A 17,059-nucleotide genomic window follows, 5' to 3' on the forward strand; every position below is an offset into this window, starting at 1 on the left:
GTGCAGTGGCGCGATCTCGGCTCACTGCAAGCTCCGCCCCCTGGGTTCACGCCATTCTCCCGCCTCAGCCTCCCAAGTAGCTGGGACTACAGGCGCCCGCTACCACGCCCGGCTAGTTTTTTGTATTTTTAGTAGAGACGGGGTTTCACCATGTTAGCCAGGATAGTCTCGATCTCCTGACCTCGTGATCCGCCCGCCTCGGCCTCCCAAAGTGCTGGGATTACAGGCTTGAGCCACCGCGCCCGGCCCATAGTCTTTTCAAAACACAAATCTGGTTATGTTACTATCCCATGGTAAAAGTCATTAAGTGGTTTTTGATTGCTCTCAAATAAAGTCTAAAATACTTACCAAGGTTTTCAAACTTTGCTTGATCAGACCCCCTGCCATCTGCCTGGGCCCTCCTGCCCCACACGGTACTCTGAACTCTGATGCTCCACACATCTTCCATTACAAGTCTTTTACAAGCACTCTCTCTTTCCTTGGAGAGGTTTCTCCTACTCTTCACCTGTTTACTTTCTTAAGCAAATGTTTTCTCTTACATAGCCAGTCAGTTTCCATGGTTAAATGTTAGAAATTAAAAGCATTGCATTACTTCCTTGCACTGATCTCAGTTCATGACATTTTTTTGTGCATTTGTTGACTATCACACAAAAAATCCATACTGCCATTCTATTAATCAGGGTTTTCCAAAGAAATAGAAATAATGAGAATTATATGTATCTTTAAAAAACAATTTTATGTCTACCAGTTGTATGACCTTGAACGTATATCACATATATATATAGAGAGAAGGGTTTTTATTTATAACATTTCAGCTTCTATTTTAACTATAGGGGGTACATGTGTAGGATGGTTACATGAGTATATTGGACCCAGGCAGTGAGCACAGTACCCAATAGGTAGTTTTTCAGCCTATGCTGCCTCCTTCCATCTCACCTCTGGTAGTTCCCATGTATATTGTTCCCATGTTTATGTCCATGTGTGCTCAATGTTTAGCTCTCACTTAGAAGCGAAAACATGTGGTATTTGGTTTTCTGTTTCTATTTTAGTTTGCTTAGGATAATGGCCTCCAGCTCCATCTATGTTACTGCAAAGGATATGATCCCGGTTTTTTTAAGGTTGCATAGTATTCTATGGTGTACATGGACCACATTTTCTTTATACAGTCTACCGTCGATGGACATCTAGGTTGATTCCATGTCTTTGCTGTTGTGATTAGTGCTGCAATGAACATATGCATGCATCTTTTTGGTAGAACAATTTATTTTCCTTTGGCTATATACCTAGTATTGGGATTGTTGTGTCAAATAGTGGCTTTGTTTTAAGTTCTTTGAGAAGTCTCCAAACTGCTTTTCACAGTAGCTGGAATAATTTACACTATCACCAATAGTATATAAGCATTCCTTTTTCTCTGCAACCTTGCCAGTATCTTGTTGTTTATTGGCTTTTGTATAGTAGCCATTCTGACTGGTATGAGATAGTATCTCATTGTGCTTTTGATTTGCATTTGTATCAGGGCCTTTACTAGGGAAATTGGTTCATGTTATTATGGAGGCTAAGAAGTTTCACATTGAGAGTGAGGGCTGCTAGCACATTTGCGGTGCTTGAGGAGACTTTCAGCCTGCCATGGTACCGTGGGAGCCCCTCTCTGGACTGGCTGAGGCCGGAGCTGCCTCCCTCTGCTTGCAGGGACGTGTGGAGGGAGAGACGCTGAGAGTGAGGGCTGCTAGCACATTGTCACCTCTCAATGTGGTCTACAACAGAGATATCCAGGGAATTATGGCCCAATCTGAGTCCAAAGTCTTGGGAACCAGGGGTATCTGGGGAACCCACCCCCAGTATTTCAAAGTAGGTACTTTCTATTTTCCCTAAGTGTTGGCCAGTCTGAGAAATAAAGAGAAAGAGTACAAAGAGAGGGATTTTACAGCTGGGCCACTGGGGTGACATCACATATCAGTAGGTCCGTGATGCCCACCTGAGCTGCAAAATCAGCAAGTTTTTATTAGGGATTTCAAAAGGGGAGGGTGTGTACGAACAGGCAGTAGGTCACAAAGATCACGTGCTTTAAAGAGCAATAAAGATCACAAGGCAAAGAGCAAAATTAGAATTACTGATGAGGGTCTATGTTCATCTGTGCATGTATTGTCTTGATAAATATCTTTAACAACAGAAAACAGGATTCGAAAGCAGAAAACCGGTCTGACCTCAAATTCACCAGGGTGGGGTTTTCCCCCACCCTAGTGAGCCTGAGGATACTGCAGGAGACCAGGGCGTATTTCAGTCCTTATCTCAACTGCGTATGACAGACACTGCCAGAGTGGTTGTTTATAGACCTCCCTCCAGGAATACATTTCTTCCTAAAGGTATTAATTATTAATATTCCTTGCTAGGAAAAGAATTCAGCAATATCTCTCCTACTTGCACATCTGTGTATAGGCTGTCTTCAAGAAGAAAAATATAGTTATTTTCTGCCCGAGCCTGCAGGCAGTCAGACCTTATGGTTGTCTTCCCTTGTTCATTAAAATCACTGTTATTCTTTTCGTTTTCAAGGTGCACCGATTTCATATTGTTCAAACACACGTTTTACAATCAATTTGTACAATAGTGGTCCTGAGGTGACATACATTCTCAGCTTATGAAGATAACAAGATTAAGAGATTAAAGTAAAGACAGGCATAAGAAATTATAAGAGTATTATTAGGGAACTGTTAAATGGCCATGAAATCTTCACAATTTATGTTCACAGATTGCAGTAAAGAGAGGGGTAAGAAATTATAAAAGTATTAATTTTGGGAACTGAAAAATGTGCATGAAATCTACATAATTTATGTTTCTCTGCCATGGCTTCAGCCAGTCCCACTGTTTGGGGTCCCTGACTTCCAGCAACACAGGGGGCCACTGGTGAAAGTCCCAGAGTCCAAAGTCTGGAGAAACCATAGTTCTTTTTTTTTTTTTGTTATTATACTTTAAGTTCTAGGGTACATGTGCACAACGTGCAGGTTTGTTACATATGTATACTTGTGCCATGTTGCTGTGCTGCACCCATCAACTCGTCAGCACCCATTAACTTGTCATTTACATCAGGTATAACTCCCAATGCCATCACTCCCCCCCACCCCCCACCTCCCCATAATAGGCGCCGGTGTGTGATGTTCCCCTTCCCGAGTCCAAGTGATCTCATTGTTTAATTCCCAGCTATGAGTGAGAACATGTGGTGTTTGGTTTTCTGTTCTTGTGATAGTTTGCTGAGAATGATAGTTTCCAGCTGCAGGCATGTCCCTATAAAGGACACAAACTCATCCTTTTTTACGGCTGCATAGTATTCCATGGTGTATATGTGCCACATTTTCTTAATCCAGTCTGTCACTGATGGACATTTGAGTTGATTCCAAGTCTTTGCTATTGTGAATAGTGCCACAATGAACATACGTGTGCATGTGTCTTTATAGCAGCATGATTTATAATCCTTTTGATATATACCCAGTAATGGGATGGCTGAGTCATATGGTATTTCTAGGTCTAGATCCTTGAGGAATTGCCATACTGTTTTCCACAATGGTTGAACTAGTTTACAGTCCCACCAACAGTGTAAAAGTGTTCCTATTTCTCCACATCCTCTCCAGCACCTGTTGTTTCCTGACTTTTTAATGATCACCATTCTAACTGGTGTGAGATGGTACCTCATTGTGGTTTTGATTTGCATTTCTCTGATGGCCAGTGATGATGAGCATTTTTTCATGTGTCTGTTGGCTGTATGCATGTCTTCTTTTGAGAAATGTCTGTTCATATCCTTTGCCCACTTTTTGATGGGGTTGTTTGTTTTTTTCTTGTAAATTTGTTTGAGTTCTTTGTAGGTTCTGGATATTAGCCCTTTGTCAGATGAGTAGATTGCAAAAATGTTCTCCCATTCTGTAGGTTGCCTGTTCACTCTGATGGTAGTTTCTTTTGCTGTGCAGAAGCTCTTTAGTTTAATGAGATCCCATTTGTGAATTTTGGCTTTTGCTGCCGTTGCTTTTGGTGTTTTAGACATGAAGTCCTTGCCCATGCCTATGTCTTGAATGGTATTACCTAGGTTTTCTTCTAGAGTTTTTATGGTATTAGGTCTAACATTTAAGTCTCTAATCCATCTTGAATTAATTTTTGTATAAGGAGTAAGGAAAGGATCCAGTTTCAGCTTTCTACTTATGGCTAGCCAATTTTCCCAGCACCATTCATTAAATAGGGAATCCTTTCCCCATTTCTTGTTTCTCTCAGGTTTGTCAAAGATCAGATGGCTGTAGTGTGTGGTATTATTTCTGAGGACTCTGTTCTGTTCCATTGGTCTATATCTCTGTTTTGGTACCAGTACCATGCTGTTTTGGTTACTGTAGCCTTGTAAGTATAGTTTGAAGTCAGGTAGCGTGATGCCTCCAGCTTTGTTCTTTTGGCGTAGGAATGACTTGTCAATGAGGGCTCTTTTTTGGTTCCATATAAACTTTAAAGCAGTTTTTTCCAATTCTGTGAAGAAAGTCATTGGTAGCTTGATGGGGATGGCATTGAATGTATAAATTACCTTGGGCAGTATGGCCATTTTCACGATATTGATTCTTCCTATCCATGAGCATGGTATGTTCTTCCATTTGTTTGTATCCTCTTTTATTTCACTGAGCAGTGGTTTGTAGTTCTCCTTGAAGAGGTCCTTTACATCCCTTGTTAAGTTGGATTCCTAGGTATTTTTTTCTCTTTGAAGCAGTTGTGAATGGAAGTTCATTCCTGATTTGGCTGTTTGTCTGTTATTGGTGTATAAGAATGCTTTTGATTTTTGCACATTAGTTTTGTATCCTGAGACTTTGCTGAAGTTGCTTATCAGCTTAAGGAGATTTTGGGCTGAGATGATCAGGTTTTCTAAATATACAATCATGTCATCTGCAAACAGGGACAATTTGACTTCCTCTTTTCCTAACTGAATACCCTTGATTTCTTTCTCTTGCCTGATTGCCCTAGCCAGAACTTCCAACACTATGTTGAATAGGAGTGATGAGAGAGGGCATCCCTGTCTTGTGCCAGTTTTCAAAGGGAATGCTTCCAGTTTTTGTCCAGTCAGTATGATATTGGCTATGGGTTTGTCATAAATAGCTGTTATTATTTTGAGATACATTCCATCAATACCGAATTTATTGAGAGTTTTTAGCATGAAGGGCTGTTGAATTTCGTCAAAGGCCTTTTCTGCATCTATTGAGATAATCATGTGGTTTTTGTCTTTGGTTCTGTTTATATGCTGGATTGTGTTTATTGATTGCATATGTTGAACCAACCTTGCATCCCAGGGATGAAGCCCACTTATCATGGTGGATAAGCTTTTTGATGTGTTGCTGTATTCAGTTTGCCGGTATTTTATTGAGGGTTTTTGCATCAATGTTCATCAGGGATATTGGTCTAAAATTCTCTTTTTTTGTTGTGTCTCTTACAGGCTTTGGTGTCAGGATGATGTTGGCCTCATCAAATTAGTTAGGGAGAATTCCCTCTTTTTCTGTTGATTGGAATAGTTTCAGAAGGTATAGTACTAGCTCCTCCTTGTACCTCTGGTAGAATTCAGCTGTCAATCCATCTGGTCCTGGACTTTTTTTTTTGGTAGGCTATTAATTATTGCCTCGATTTCAGAGCCTACTATTGTCTATTCAGGGATTCAACTTCTTCCTGGTTTAGTCTTGGGAGAGTGTAAATGTCCAGGAAATTATCCATTTCTTCTAGATTTTCTAGTTTATTTGCGTAGAGGTGTTTATAGTATTCTCTGATGGTAGTTTGTATTTCTGTAGGGTTGGTGGTGATATCCCCTTTATCATTTTTTATTGCGTCTATTTGATTCTTCTCTCTTTTCCTCTTTATTAGTCTTGCTAGCGGTCTATCAATTTTGTTGATCTTTTCAAAAAACCAACTCCTGGATTCATTGATTTTTTGAAGGGTTTTTTGTGTCTCTAGGTCCTTCAGTTCTGCTCTGATCTTAGTTATTTCTTGCCTTCTGCTAGCTTTTGAATGCGTTTGCTCTTGCTTCTCTAGTTCTTTTAATTGTGATGTTAGTGTGTCAATTTTAGATCTTTCCTGCTTTTGTGGGCATTTAGTGCTATAAATTTCCCTCTACACACTGCTTTAAATGTGTCCCAGAGATTCTGGTATGTTGTATCTTTGTTCTCATTGGTTTCAAAGAACATCTTTATTTCTGCCTTCATTTCGTTATGTACCTAGTAGTCGTTCAGGAGCAGGTTGTTCAGTTTCCATGTAGTTGAGCGGTTTTGATTGAGTTTCTCAGTCCTGAGTTTTAGGTTGATTGCACTGTGGTGTGAGAGACAGTTTGTTATAATTTCTGTTCTTGTACATTTGCTGAGGAGTGCTTTACTTCCAATTATGTGGTCAATTTTGGAATAAGTGTGATGTGGTGCTGAGAAGTATGTATATTCTGTTGATTTGGGGTGGAGAGTTCTGTAGATGTCTATTAGGTCTGCTTGGTGCAGAGTCGAGTTCAATTCCTGGATATCCTTGTTAACTTTCTGTCTCGTTGATCTGTCTAATGTTGACAGTGGGGTGTTGAAGTCTCCCATTATTATTGTATAGGAGTCTAAGTCTCTTTGTAAGTCTCTAAGGACTTGCTTTATGAATCTGGGTGCTCCTGTATTGGGTGTATATAAATTTAGGATAGTTAGCTCTTCCTGTTGAATTGATCCCTTTACCATTATGTAATGGCCTTCTTTGTCTCTTTTGATCTTTGATGGTTTAAAGTCTGTTTTATCAGAGACTAGGATTGCAACCCCTGCTTTTTTTTGTTCTCCATTTGCTTGGTAGATCTTCCTCCATCCCTTTATTTTGAGCTTATATGTGTCTCTGCATGTGAGATGGGTGAATACAGCAAACTGATGGGTCTTGACTTTTTATCCAATTTGCCAGTCTGTGTCTTTTAATTGGAGCATTTAGTCCATTTACATTTGAGGTTGATACTGTTATGTGTGAACTTGATCCTGTCATTGTGATATTATCTGGTTATTTTTTTGGTTAGTTAATGCAGTTTCTTCCTAGCATCAATGGTCTTTACAATTTGGCATCTTTTTGCAATGGCTGGTACTGGTTGTTCCTTTCTATGTTTAGTGCTTCCTTCAGGGTCTTTTGTAGGGCAGGCCTGGTGGTGACAAAATCTCTAAGCATTTACTTGTCTGTAAAGGATTTTATTTCTCCTTCACTTATGAAACTTAGTTTGGCTGGATATGAAATTCTGGGTTTAAAATTCTTTTCTTTAAGAATGTTGACTATTGGCCCCCACTCTCTTCTGGCTTGTAGGGTTTCTGCCGAGAGATCTGCTGTTAGTCTGATGGGCTTCCCTTTGTGGGTAACCCGACCCCTCTCTCTGGCTGCCCTTAAGAGTTTTTCCTTCATTTCAACTTTGGTGAATCTGACAATTATGTGTCTTGGAGTTGCTCTTCTCGAGGAGTATCTTTGTGGCGTTCTCTGTATTTCTGGAATTTGAATGTTGGCCTGCCTTACTAGGTTGGGGAAGTTCTCCTGGATGATATCCTGCAGAGTGTTTTCCAACATGGTTCCATTTTCCCCCTCACTTTCAGGCACCCCAATCAGACGTAGATTTGGTCTTTTCACATAATCCCATACTTCTTGAAGGGTTTGTTCATTTCTTTTTCCTCTTTTTTCTTTAGATTTCTCTTCTCGCTTCATTTCATTCATTTGATCCTCAATCGCTGATACTCTTTCTTCCAGTTGATCGAGTCGGTTACTGAAGCTTGTACATTTGTCACGTATTTCTCGTGTAATGATTTTTATCTCTGTCAGTTCGTTTATGGCCTTCTCTGCATTGATTATTCTACTTATCCATTCTTCCATTCTTTTTTCAAGATTTTTAGTTTCTTTGCACTGGGTATGTAATTCCTCCTTTAGCTCTGAGAAGTTTGATGGACTGAGGCCTTCTTCTCTCAACTCGTCAAAGTCATTCTCTGTCCAACTTTGATCCGTTGCTGGCGATGGGCTGCGTTCCTTTTGAGGGGGAGATGCGCTCTTATTTTTTGATTTTTCAGCTTTTCTGCCCTGCTTTTTCCCCATCTTTGTGGTTTTATCTGCCTCTGGTCTTTGATGATGGTGATGTACTGATGGGGTTTTGGTGTGGGTGTCCTTCCTGTTTGTTAGTTTTCCTCTTAATGGTCAGGACCCTCAGCTGTAGGTCTGTTGGAGATTGCTTGAGGTCCACTCCAGACCCTGTTTGGCTGGGTATCAGCAGCAGAGGCTGCAGAAGATAGAATACTGCTGAACAGCGAGTGTTTCTGTCTGATTCTTGCTCTGGAAGCTTTGTCTCAGGGGTGTACCCCAGCGTATGAGGTGTGGGATATCGGTCTGCACCTAGTGGGAGATGTCTCCCAGGTAGGCTACTCAGGGGTCAGGGACCCAGTTGAGCAGGCAGTCTGTCCATTCTCAGATCTCAGCCTCTGTGCTGGGAGATCCACTGCTCTCTTCAAAGCTGTCAGACAGGGTCATTTGCATCTGAAGAGGTTTCTGCTGCTTTTTGTTTAGCTATGCCCTGTCCCCAGAGGTGGAGTCTACAGAGACAGGGAGGCCTCCTTGAGCTGCTGTGGACTTCACCCAGTTGGAGCTTCCCCAGCTTTGTTTACCTACTTAAGCCTCAGCAATGGCGGGTGCCCCTCCCCCAGCCTTGCTGCTGCCTTGCAGTTAGATTGCAGACTGCTGTGCTAGCAACGAGGGAGGCTCCGTGGGCATGGGACCCTCCCGGCCAAGTGTGGGATATAATCTCCTGGTGTGCCGTTTGCTAGGACCCTTGGTAAATCGCAGTATTAGGGTGAGAGTTACCCGATTTTCCAGGTGTCTCAGTTCCCCTGGCTAGGAAAAGGGATTCCCTTCCCCCTTGCCCTTCCCAGGTGAGGCGATGCTTCTCCCTGCTTCAGCTCTCGCTGGTCGGGCTGCACCAGCTGACCAGCAGTGATTGTCTGGCACTCCCCAGTGAGATGAACCTGGTACCTCAGTTGAAAATGCAGAAATCACCCATCTTCTGTGTCACTCGCGCTGGGAGCTAAAGACTGGAACTGTTCCTATTCGGCCATCTTGCTCCAGGTCCCTCCTCTTTCCGAAACTGCAGTTCTTATGTCCAAGGGCAGGAGAAGGTGAGCGTCCCAACTCCAGAAGAGAGAGAGGGCAAATTTACCTTTCTTCTGTATTTTTGTTTCATTGGGGCACTCAGTCAATGGGATAGTGCCCACCCGCTTGGATGATGGCAAGTCTTCCTTACTCAGTCCACTGATTTAGATGTTAGTGTCTTCCAGAAACCCCTCACAGACACACCTAGAAAGAACGCTTTACTAGCTATCTGGGTATCCCTTAATTCAGTGAAATTGACACCTAAGATTAACTATGACAACCATTTTTGAGAGACAGAGAAGACATCTTCTTCTGGTCAAGATAGAATGGCAAGAACCAGATTTACGTATCCTTTCATCTGCAATAACCAAAGAATGGGCAAATACATGAAAAATGAAAAATGGCTCTGAAGATATTAAACATCAGGCGATAAAAGAGAGTGATTCCTGAGAGGTGGAAAACAAATGAGATGAGCCCCATCTCACAGAAGAACCAATGCCACTAGAGATCACAAAACAAAGTACTGGAGAAGAGAAAGCTGCACAAAGAAAGCACTCCTGAGCTGGGCGCAGTGGCTCATGCCTGTAATTCCAGCACTTTCAGAGGCCGAGGTGGATGGATCACTTGAGGTCAGGAGTTTGAGAGCAGCCTGGTCAACGTGGCAAAACCCTCTTCTGTACTGAAAATACAAATATTAGCCATATGTGGTGGCACATACCAGTGGTCCCAGCTAGTTGGGAGGCCGAGGCATGAGAATTGCTTGAACCCAGGAGTTGGAGGTTGCAGTGAGCCAAGATTGTGCCAGTTGTGGTCCAGGCTGGGCAACAGAACGAAACTCTGTCTCAGAAAAGATAGCACTCCAAAGATCTGCAGAGAGTTCTGCTGAAGTATTCAGCTGAGTACTGATCAGTGCATGCATGTAAGAAAACTATGTGATACTAGAGGAAGAACTACCTGAAAAGAAGAGAGGTAATAGCACTTGCTGATCACACAGGCTCAGGAATAGTATGTGTTTTTACTAGCAGACTGGAAAAGCTCATGATCCATGAAGTATTTAGTAGAGTTCATAAAAGAGTCTTGCAACAGTGGTGGATAATGATTATCCCTGGACTGAGCATTACTTCAGTGCCATCAAATGATTATCAATGGCAAGGTCCTAAAAGGTTGAACTCTTTCCAAGTAACTTAACTGCATTCAAGAACAAAGCTCAAGAATATTTGTAGGGAACAGAAAAATATCCAGCACCCAATGAGGTAAAGTCTCAATGACTGCTATTTGACAAATACTTATGAGGCTTACAAAGAATCACAAAAGTACTATTTATAATGAGGAGAGAATCAATCAATAAAATGCAATTCAGAACTGATATTATATATATCAAAATTATCAGATAAGAACATTAAAACAATTATTATAATTGGATTATATATGTCCTCAAGTTAATTAGACATGCAGAAGACATAAAACAGACCTAGTTGAACATCTGGGGAGAAAACTGTGATGAATGAGATAAAAAATACACTGGAAGGGATTAACAGTATATTAGACACTGTAGAAGAAAAGATTAGTAAACATGAAAACATAACAGTAGAAACTAAAAAAATAAAAATTGAAACAGATAAAACAGAATGAAAAATGAACAGGACATCAGTGAGCTATAGGAAAACTTCAAGTAGCCTAATATGTAAATATGTGTATGACTGGAGTCCCTGAAGGGAGAAGAGGACAAATAATGAACAATTTTTTCCCCTAATTTTTTGAAAATTATAAGCTCACACTAAAGAAACTTCAAACAAGCATAAGAACTATTAAGAATACTATGGCCGGGCATGGTGGCTCACACCTGTAATCCCAGCAATTTGGGAGGCCAAGGTGGGAAGATCACGAGGTCAGGAGATTGAGACCATCCTGGCTAGGATGGTGAAATCCTACCTCTACTAAAAAAATACAAAAAAATTAGCCAGGCTTGGTGGCGGGCGCCTGTAGTCCCAGCTACTCGGGAGGCTGAGGCAGGAGAATGGCATGAACCTGGAAGGCGGAGCTCGCAGTGAGCCGAGATCTTGCCACTGCACTCCAGTCTTGGCGACAGAGCAAGACTATGTCTCACAAAACAAAACAAAACAAAACAAAAACAAAAAAACCCCTACACCATTATAGGTTTTATTCAAATTACTCAACACCAGTAATAAAGAGAAAATCTTTATTACCAGAGGAATGATGAGGATGAAAGCACATTTATTTTTATTTTTATTTTAAGTTCTGGGGTACATGTGTAGGATGTGCAGGTTTGTTACATAGGTAATGATGTGCCATGGTGGTTTGTTGCACCTATCAACCCATCAGCTAAATATTGAGCCTAGCATCCATTAGCTGTTTTTCCTAATGAAAGCACATTTCTTATCTGAATCAATGAAAGTGAGGAAATGGTGAAGCAATATCTTTTAAATACTGAAAGAAAAGAGGTCAACCTAGAATTTTATATTCAGTAAGAATATTTAAAACGAAGCCACATAGACTTCTTTCAGACATCCAAAAATGGAAAGAATTGATCACTTAGAGACTCTCACTACAGAAATGTTAAAGGAATTCCTTCAGGGTAAAGAAAAATGATACCAGATCGGAATATGGACCTAGACAAAAGAAGGAAGAGTACTGGAAATTGTAACTACCAAAATAAATATAGAAGTTAAAACTTTATTTTTAAATATCTTTAAAAGATCATTGACCATTCAAACAAAAGCAGCCACATAGTGTGGTTTTATGACATATGTAAAAGATATGACAACGCTAGCACAAGGGGGAAGCAGATAACTCAGAGTATGATATTATAAAAATACTATACTTTTAGGAGGTGCTGTAGGATCACTTGAGGGTAGACTCTAATAAATTAAAAATGAATACTGTAAACCTTAAAGCAACCACTAAAACTACTAAAATAAAAAGACAAAGAATTATGGACAGTAGACCAACAAATGAGATAAAATGAACTTATAAAAATACTCAATTTATCCAAAAGAAGGTAGAAGAAAAGGAAAAAAAGAAACATGAAAGATAAAACTAATAGAAAACAAATAGTAATACTGAAAGCTTACCATATAAATAATTACATTAAATGAGAATACTTTAAATATCTCAAATATTGAGGATTCAAAACTTTTATTTTAGGTTCAGGGGTACATGTGCATGTTTGTTACAAAGGTAAACTCATGTCACAGGAGTTTGTTGTACAGATGATTTCACTACCCAGGTATTAAGCTATCAAATAGTCATTTTTTCTGCTCCTCTCCCTCTTCCCACCCTCCACCCTCAAGTAAGACCCCACTGTCTGTTGTTTCCTTCTTTGTGTTCATAAGTTCTTAATATGTAGCTCTCAGTTATAAGTGAGAACATGCAGTATTTGGTTTTCTGTTCCTGCATTAGTTTGCTAAGGATAATGGCCTCCGTCTCCATTCCATGTACCTGCAAAGGACATGATCTTGCTGTTTTTTTTTCTTCTGTGTTTTTTTTTTTTTTTTTTTTTTTTTTACAGACAAGCAGGGATTCTTTGATTAAACAACAAGACAGTGTGTATGCTGCCTACAAGAAATGCATATTAGGCTGGGTGCGGTGGCTCATGCCAGTAGTCCTAGCACTTTGGGAGGCCGAGGTGGGTGGATCTCTTGAGGTCAGGAGTTCGAGACCAGCCTGGCCAACCTGGTGAAACCCCATCTCTACTAAAAAATACAAAAAGCATTAGCCAGGCATTGTGGCATGCACCTCCCAGCTACTTGGGAGGCTGAAGGAGGAGAATCACTGGAATCTGGGAGATGGAGGTTGTAGTGAGCCAAGGTCATGCCACTGCAGCCTGGGCACAGAGTGATAATTCTGTCTCCAAAAGAAAAAGAAAAAGAAAAAGAAATACATTTTAAATATAAAGAAATGAATAGGTTAAAAGTAAAAGGATGAAAAAACATATCTTGCTTGTACTAACCATATAAATCGGGAGTGATTATATTTAAATCACACAAAGCAGGTTTCAGAGAAAAGATTTTTACCAGGGAAAAAGATCATTTCATAATGATAAGTGGATCAGTTTATCAAGAAGACAACAATTCTAAGTCTTGATGCACCTAATAATAGATCTTCAACATGCATAGCACAAGAAGTGGATAGAATTGCAAGTACAGACAGACAAATCCACAATTTTAGTCATAGATACTAATACCTATCTAACAATTGATAGGATAATAGACAGAAATTTGGTAAAGAAGACTAAAAAATGTTAACATAAAAGTTTTACACAGATTTATTTGTAGATTCAATGCATTCTCAATAGAAGTTTCAGCAGACTGTGTGTGTGTGTGTGTATAAATAAATAGATTCTAAAATTCATATGGAAAAGTAAAGCACCTGGAATAGCCCAGACTTCTTTGAAAAAAAATAAAGTTCGAGGACTTGCATGACCTAATTTAAGACAATATAATGCTGTATCATCAAGACAGCATAGAGATTGTGGTTATGGTTTCCTGGGTGTATACTTATGTCAAAACTAATCACACTGTAGACTTTAAATGTGTGCAGTGTATTGCATATCAATTATACCTCAATCAAGGTGTTAAAAATGATTATTAAGAAATAATGAATTTCAAGTAACATCAATAATTGAAGAAAAAAACACGAAAAAATGACAGAGCTGCACTTCTGCTCTTAGCAGAATCCGGTTGGTACACAGCAAGGTTAAAAACAACAAGCTAATAAAATGAAACAGTAAGTAGGCTGAAAAAAAAATAAATTGATATGTGGATTGAAGACACGGTTATTTTTTTTGAAATCACAGTTACTAATACATCACATTCTGCTTGTTTTGCCTTTATATATTGATTAAAGCTTGTATGAAATGACCACCTGTTTCAAGATATTTAAAAATTATACCTCCAAAACACCAAGTGAATCCTATGCAATTGATAAATGAGTATGAAGACTTATTTAGCAAGATAATCAAGTCTCTTTCTCCCGACACCCCATTTAAAGATTGCTGTACTTTGAGGGGTAGCTTGTTTAGCTATGTTGGCCACTAAAACCTAGTCTTGAAGTGAGCTGGACTAAGGATCAGACCTTTTAATCACAATGATATATCTTTAGTGATAGTAACAAGGATACTTGTTGTATCAATTCATAAAATAATTGTTTTAAAAATATGGCTTTTTTCAGCCTTATTTTTGAAAATCTTTTAATGTATTTGTGTTGTGTGTTATATGAGTAGAGTTGTATATACATAAAATTTATGAATGAGTATGCATATTCTAGAAGAATCCAAAGTAAGAACAAGTCTCTTGGGAACGTTCATGAAGCATGCAAACTGTCCAAGTGAATGCTATTGAATTCAGAGAATTTATGAGTGTACTTCTTGCAATTCACCCTACAGGGCTAGTCCAAGTTTGAGCTTAATAATATTGGAACTTAATAACCCTGGAAAATATAGCATTTGGACATATTCTATTTTGTGTTTTATAGAAATGTTGTTGAGATGCTTGTCCTACAATACAACTATTTATACTAAACCCAAAAAGGCTTCAAAGTGAGAAAAATTCTGGAAATTTCATCTAGTCCTACTGAATGGTGAGGGACATGCAGAATGTGGAATTAAGATCATGCCTGTATCTTTCCATTCAATATTATTTAGTAAGGGAAGCAAAAGCTTTAAAAGGCTATGAACAACAGCCACACACCCAGAGCTTACTAAAACCTCCCCAAATCAGTTAAATAGCAAATTTATTGCAGTTTTTGTTGTGATTGAGGAAATATTTTGATTCATTATTTAAAAAAATAAAAATACACAACTATATGATTATGTTTTCAAGTGTCTGTGCTAAATACATTTTGATATCTGCCTTTCTAGTTTTATTTTTAAACAGCAGTTGCCTTTGACATATGGAATTATTATGCTTTTAAAATCTATATACTTTATGAAAATTTTATGTGATCATGTGTTTTTTTAAATATCAGAAAACAATTCACAGATAAACATATAAGGGAAACTATATATCATTTCATATTTTTCACTTTTTATAAAATCATTTTAATATATTTATATTCAATATGATTGTAATTTTATAACTTTCCTGAGTTTTTAATATAAAAATTCAGAAATTAGAAAGTCTTTTGCTAACTTTATATACTTGTTCTTTGATTTCAAATACAGAAACTTGTAACACATTGATAGTGAGATGTATAAGATACTCTTTGCATCTCTACAGGTAAGTTTTAATTGCCATATTTTCGTCATTATAAAACATTTTCATATGTAATATAGAAGGAAAAACTTGTACCCTCTTTTATGTGCTTTACTTTTTTAAAAAAATTGTTATATTAGTATAACCAGACATTTCTCAAAAGAAGACATACAAGCAGCCAACACATACATGAAAAGATAATTAATATCACTAATTGTCAGAGTGATGAAAATCAAACCCACAGTGAGATTCTATCTCACACCACTCAGAATGACTATTACTAAAACTTCAGAAAATAACATATGTTGGCGAGGTTGTGGATAAAAGAGAACACATATATTGTTGGTGGGAATGTAAGTTAGTTTTGCCTCTGTGGAACATAACTTGCAGATTTCTCAAAAAACTAAAAATAAAATTGCCATTCAACCCAGCAGTCCCCTTACTGGGTATATATCGAAAGGAAAACAAATCATTCTGCCAAAAGGATACTTCCACTCATATGTTTATTGCAGCACTATTCACATTAGCAAAGACAGGGAATAAGCCCAGGTGTCCGTCAACAGTGAACTGGTAAACTGGATAAAGAAAATATGGTACATGTACACCATGAAATACTATACAGCCATAAAACGAAAGAATTCATGTCCTTTGCAGTAACATGGATGGAGCTGAAGGCCATTATCCTAAGCAAATTAAAGCAGAGGCAGAAAACCAAATACCACATGTTCTTAGTTATACGTGGGAGCTAAACGTTGGGTACACATGGACACAAAGATGAGAACAATGAACACTGTAGATTCCAAAAGGCAGGAAGGAGGAGGAAGCCAAGGGTTGCAGAAACTACCTATAGGGTACTACGTTCACTATTTGGGCAATGGCATTATTGGAAGCCCAAACCTCAGCATCATGCAATATATCCATGCGCTAAATCTGCATATGTACATATCCCCTGAATCTAAAATTTAAAAACAGATAAAGTCATATTAGGGATGCATGCTTTTTTTGATAATAGCCTTATTGAGGAGAGATGACATATAACAAACTACACATACCTAAGGTATACAAGTTTGGGTGTATGATGCACACATGAAATCATGACCACAGTCAAGATAGGGTGCATATCTATTACCCCCAAAAGTCTCCTCATGCTTCTTTGTCATTCCTCCCTTGCAGGCTGCATAAACCTCCCCCTCACCTCCACTATATTCTTAGGCAACTACGGATCTACTTTCTATCACTATAGGTTAATTTACATTTTCTATAATTTGGCATATATGGAATTACAAAGTAAGTACTACTTTTTGTCTGATTTCTTTCACCCAGAATAATAATTTTTAAATCCTTCCATGTTTGTAGTATGTACTAATAATTCTCTTCTTTTTATTGCTCAGTGGTATTCCATTACAGGATATACCACAATTTGTTCATTCATTTACTTGTTGATGGAGTTTTAGATTTTTACAGTTTTTGGCTATTACAAATATATTTCTTATAAATATTTACCTGGAAGACTTTGAGGTATGTATATCTTTAACTTTTTTTTTTTTTTTTTGAGACGGAGTCTCACTCTGTCACACAGGCTGGAGTGCAATGGTGTGATCTTGGCTCACTGTAACCTCCGCCTCCCGGGTTCAAGCGATTCTCCTGCCTTAGCCTCTTGAGTAGCTGGGACTACAGGCACGTGCTACCATGCTGGGCTAATTTTTGTATTTTTAGTAGAGACAGAG

The sequence above is a fragment of the Theropithecus gelada genome, chromosome 20 (assembly GCF_003255815.1).
Source record: "Theropithecus gelada isolate Dixy chromosome 20, Tgel_1.0, whole genome shotgun sequence".
NCBI lineage: Eukaryota > Metazoa > Chordata > Mammalia > Primates > Cercopithecidae > Theropithecus > Theropithecus gelada.